This window comes from Sus scrofa, chromosome Y, assembly GCF_054392235.1.
Source record: "Sus scrofa isolate SSC_HxYL_T2T_F1_AM1 chromosome Y, Sscrofa_HxYL_maternal_Yorkshire_Landrace_v2.0, whole genome shotgun sequence".
Classification (NCBI taxonomy): domain Eukaryota; kingdom Metazoa; phylum Chordata; class Mammalia; order Artiodactyla; family Suidae; genus Sus; species Sus scrofa.
The window spans coordinates 16,058,689-16,064,362 of record NC_139402.1 but is presented as its reverse complement, the minus strand read 5'-3'; positions in this window follow the sequence as shown (position 1 = coordinate 16,064,362).

Below are 5,674 nucleotides of genomic sequence, written 5' to 3'. Positions count from 1 at the left end.
CTCAGATAAATTTCTCTTCAGCTACTTTTCTCACCTGCATGGCTTTTGAACTCTGCAGTTTTAAATGCTGCTTTGGTAAGCCTACACAGATAAACTATCCAATCCATCACAATGGTTGCCAGCCTGAGTAGCTGTGACATCACAAGACTGTAGTCTCCTAGCAATCTGAGCATCACCTTCAGTCAGGGTTTACTTCTCTATGAAATTAGCCCAGTTAATATAAAATATGAGCTCCGTACTTGAACAGTAACCCAAAGAGAGAAAAAAAAATGAGATCAGCAAATGAGATCCTATTCCAATGGAATCTTTTTAATAAAAAATCACATAAATAAATAAATCCATTTCATCCCTGAAGTAAACGCAAGTTCTCTCTTGTGCACATAAGCACTTGTGCCTGTTATGTAAGGCATTGTAAATGGAAGAAAAAAAAAACAATGTCAAATTGAAACAAAAGTTATGCAGCTCTTGAGAGTGTATAACTAGAAGCTGTGCAGTATTTATATTCAGAAAAACATAGCCAGTGTTCTATGGTGGCTAGCTTGTTACAAAAGTGTTCTGATCTCTGCTGTGCTATGGGTTCAATCCCTGGCCTGGGAACTTCTGCATGCCCCACGTACAGTCCAAAAAACAAAAAGACAAAAAGAAAAGAAAAAAGAAACAAATACACAATCAAAAACAAAACAAAACAAAACAAACCATGACCTTTGTCACTAACCAAGACATGGAAGGGCCCTGGGCACCAGGCAAAATATCTATAGCCATAGAGACAAAAAAAGATTGATGGTTGCTTGTGTTAGGAGAGGAAATGTGGGGAAGTACCATCCAAAGGTTATGAGATTTCATTGCGGATTGATACAATGAGAACTGAGGAATGATGGGTGTACCACTTTCTGAAGATTATATATGCCCTTGAACTGAACACTCTAAAACTTATACCATAATGTTTTCACATTGTTAAAAACTGACTGTGATCTGGTATCACTGATTTTATTATATCGAGTTTTCTGTGTATCCTACGCAAGTAGTCTGTGTGTTAAACAATATTCCAAACATTTTCCGTTAGGTTGTTGAGGGAGGAAGGCACAAGACCAAATAGTACACAAGAGGGATTTATTAGGGTCTCTGAGGGGGCTGGGCAGAGCCCACGATGGCATCAGCCTTGACTGCAAGGAGGTGTTAGGCTTATAAAGCATCTGTGGTGGGAGTCTGTGGTTGGAGTCCACAGTGGGACCTTGCGGCAGGGAAAATGGAGAAGAAAGGGAAGGTCAAGGGAGGTGTAGGGACTCAAGTCCCATGACAGAGCACAGTTAATCCTTGTAGGCAGTTAGTCTGTGCAGGCAGTTGCTTCCCACAGGTCCTCGTTTCTTGCTGCCCAACTTGCACATCCACATTCTGGGAGGGGTGTCCACAGCAAGTCTCTCAGGTGAGCAGCAATAGTTGGGGTGTATGGCAGTCTGTCTCCATCCTCCTGGGATCCTCTCATTCAAGCCTTCCATTATATGGGATAGGGATGAATGTCTACTCTTCTCTCTCTGCTTCCTGCTGGCCTGGGGTGAGGAGTACTTGTGGATGGACATGGTATATGCTACCATAGAGGATGGGAAGCAAGGAAAAATAAGATTAAACATGGGTTGATACCAGTATTGTTGAAGGAGGAGTGTAGTTTCATCTGAGTAGGTTTTAACACGTGATGTGATATTAACACGTAAATCACAGGAGCTATTGGTCATAATACATGTTGTCTCCTTTCTGTTGCTATAAGAGAAGACCTTGAAAATATAAGGTTGTCGCTCCCAGCTGATGCTGCTTTGAGAACAGCTGGTGTCATCACGTCTGACAGGGCACATAAACCCTAAGTTCTTGGCAATACAAGGGATTGCCTAAAATTACTTCCATAAGATTTCCTAGCCTTCCTTGGATGTCTGACCCACAGCTACTCCATTCTGCCTTTTCTCCCTTTTGGCCCATGCAGTTGCCATGGTCAATGATCTCTGTATTTCTAGATGAGAGAAGATGCAAGAATTTGGGCCCATAGAGATCCTCACCTGAAATCGGTCTGAAGGCCTGTGCCTCACCCCTGGTCACCTCCCTGAGCTCTGCTCAGCCGGTGCTGCAGGTCAACAGCTGCTGTGCCTCAAGTTTTCCTGCACGGAGAGCCTCTAGGCAAGTGCTAACTTGAGGTCACAGTTGGCCATACTCTCCCATGGTCGGACATTTGACCGTAGTTTGGGGAGGCATTTCATGACCATTTCATCTCACAGTCCCAGCAATGAACATTGCTAGGTCTGGCAATGATGTCACAGATAGGCCACTCAATGTGCTAGTCCTGGACAAAGCCATACTAGGAGTAGCCAAAAGTCTCTGGACCACCCATCTTCCTCGTCTATTATGGTCCAGGAAAATATTCCCTCTTGCTGCATGTTCCCATATCTAGAGACCACTGATCTCATATGGAACTATATATCATTTTCAGTGACTCAGTTACACTTCTGGAAATGCAAGAGACAGCAATTTTGTGGAGACAGTGAATAAAACATAAACCTAGAGACTCTCATGCTGAGAGAAGGAAGTCAGAAAGAGAAAGACAAACACCACATGATAACCCTTATATCTGGTGTCTATTTTAGAGCACAAGTGAAGCTTTCCACAGAAGAGAAAAACATGGATTTTGAGAATAGACTTGTGGTTTCCAGGGGGAGGGGGACTGGGACAGAGTGGGATTGAGTGGGAGCTTGGGGTTCATTGAGGCAGTCTCTTGCCTTCGGAATGGATAAGCAGTGAGATCCTGCTGTGTAGCCCTGGGAACTATGTCTCCTTACTTGTGATGGAGCAAGATAATATGAGAAAATAATATAAACATGTCTGTGTACCTGGCTCACCATGCTGTGCAGTAGAAAATATAGCAATATATTGGTGGCAATAAAAAAACAACTTAACCTATTCTGATAAGGAGTGGAAAAACATAAGAAAATATTTGTGGTCTCTTAAAAAAATGTGGAAAGCAGTATTCATAAAGTCATAAATGAAAATTGAAAAGCTTCACACAAAACAGCCCTGTTTTATCGCTGTTCAGCTGGATTAGTCTGTTCCTTCTCTTTAAAGGAAATTTCATTCTGACTTGTCCACTCAGCTGTACTCCCCAGTGTTCTTAGGCTGGTTATCCCTTGACAGTTTAAACATTCCCAACACAAGGGAGCCTTTAAATTTCGATTAATGTAGCCCAGGAGAGTTATGTCACTTGGCTAAAGTCTTACCTGCTGATTGAGCTTGAGTAACAGTTGAAGGAAACATAATTGTGCCCTTGTGAGAGCAGGTATTAGTTGGACAGATGAGGGGATCCCACCTAGGAATATCACTGAGAAGAGCCTTGGAGGGGAGAAACCCGCCAACGTAGATGAGAAGGTCAACAAATGACCATGTGGTCATGGGGGGAGGGCAATGTTGGGATAGTGGCCTCCTTCTGATGGTGACTTCTTTTTGTCCAGGCATTGGTGTTTTTGTTATTAGGGCCTTGTTTTAGGGTGAGTTTGATGTCAGTAGTTCTCTCTGTAGACCAGTGCAATGTGGATGTCCTTCTTAAGAGGGAACTAGAGATTTTCAGAGGTATTTTATTCACTTTGCTTGTGCATATGGTACTTAAGTATTCCCGACAAGAGACCTTCCATCTAGGCTGGAGACAACCCTTTAAATGATACTTTCCCAGAATGTATAACCCCCTGGTTATCGTGGGGCATCAGATATTCTCCCAGAGACAGATTGCAGCACTCAGCTTCCCATGCTGAGACTATGTTCTTTGTACCCCCCTTAAACATTGAAATATTGTAACACAGCCTCCAAGAACTATTTGGGAAGTGAGTTTTAGAAAGTGAACCCTAACTTCAAAACATAGAATTAGAGTATGAGTCACAAGATTGTCTCTAAAATGATCCTCATTTTCACCAGATATTGTCAACCCAAAACTGTAGAAGGAATACCCCAAATGGAGAACATATTTTCAAAGCATTTCTTTTCATTAATGGGTTTTCTGGGGAGCCAGGAAGAACCAGGCTGCCTCTTGGATTTCCCACAGTCATGGCTCTTGAATTCACAGCTGTTGCTTACCTATCTTCCCTCCTGTGATTTAGGGGCACACTTTTCCCATGCTGCAAGGTCATCAGGATGGCAAATGTCTGAGAATGAGGGAGTAAGTTGTGAGCTATATCTTTATAGATTGGGTTCATACCTTCCATCCGACAGTTTCTCCCCTGTAACACTGTAATTTACACTTAGGAAATTTGCAAATACACACACACACACGCAGAGCGAGAGAGAGAATGCAAAATTTAAACACCTGGCCAAGTAGAATCTCACTTTATTGTAAAACATTACCTAGTCACTCAACCAAAGTAACAAAGGATTTCAAAAGCAAATACAAATTAAAGGCCAATCGATTCATGTAACCTGTTATCAAGAGTATGAACAAGGTAAGGTTAAGAAGGTTCAGAAACCTTTCTTTTAGCAGAGAGGCAGAAACCTAATTCAAGTTTTACACGAGCTTACCTTTAAAGTTAGTTTATTTTTTAGCTTTAAACTCCCAGTCAGTCCCGACCAAGCTTGAAAATCCTGTCCAGTGTCCACTTCGCAGAAATCTTCCATCACTTTCTGTATCCGTATTATTCTGTCTGCTAGCTTTCCATTCAAAATAACAAGCTACACGACAGACTTACTTTCTGTTCCCTTAATAGAATGCAATTCCATTCCTCCTTCCTTCTTTACTGAAAACACAATGTCTACTTTTCTGGATGGACTTTTTATCACTTCTAAAAGTATGTGTTTCCTGGTACAGAACATCACAGCATAGCACCAAAACACCGAAAATAGTCTTAAGTGATGTTGCTGTCCCTTCTTAGTAACTGAAGCCTCAGCATCCGATTTGACTTTTATCAAACCTAGGTGCAATAAGAAAAGCTTCTGCCAATGACTCTGAAGACATGCCCATTTAAGTTAGATCAACCTACTTTAACTTTAATATCAGATGTTAATTTAACACGGAATATTTTCCAGTTCATGTGAATCTAAAATTACCTTACCTTATGTATTTTGAGAGTTCATATAAGAGTTAATTTCCTTCAAGCCAATTAAGTAGAGGTTTTTGATGAAGTAATTTTGGCAAGGCCACACATGCACAACACAAACAACGATACATACAAAACAGGAAGCTCAGATTTCCCATTCCAAAGTCTCAGCCATGAATAAGGTACACCTGTGTGAAACCCATCAGCTGCAAGAGACACTGGCTTCAAACTGGATCCCTGACAGATGGAACAAATCAAGGTCACTTGTCTAGGTGGCTAAACATCTTTTAATAATGTTTAGAACAAAAGACATACGATTTCTCCTTGACCCTGAGAATTCAACTTGCAAAATGTACCCCTATTCCTGAAATTTCTATTTCAGAAAGATGGTGGAGCTAAGGCTTCCAGATGTCCAGGCAGAACACCTGCATCTCAAGGACACAGGCAAATTTCTCTTGGGATGACTTTGTTTCCTTGAGGGCAGAAAACTTTTCCCTCAGAACTGAGGAGCCTCTTCCCTGAGTCTTAAAGGCCCTGTCAATTAGTCCAGGCATGGAGTTTGTGGGCCCTGTCCTAATATGTGTAGATGTGTCTGTCAGGGGAAGGCTGGCTGATAAAAG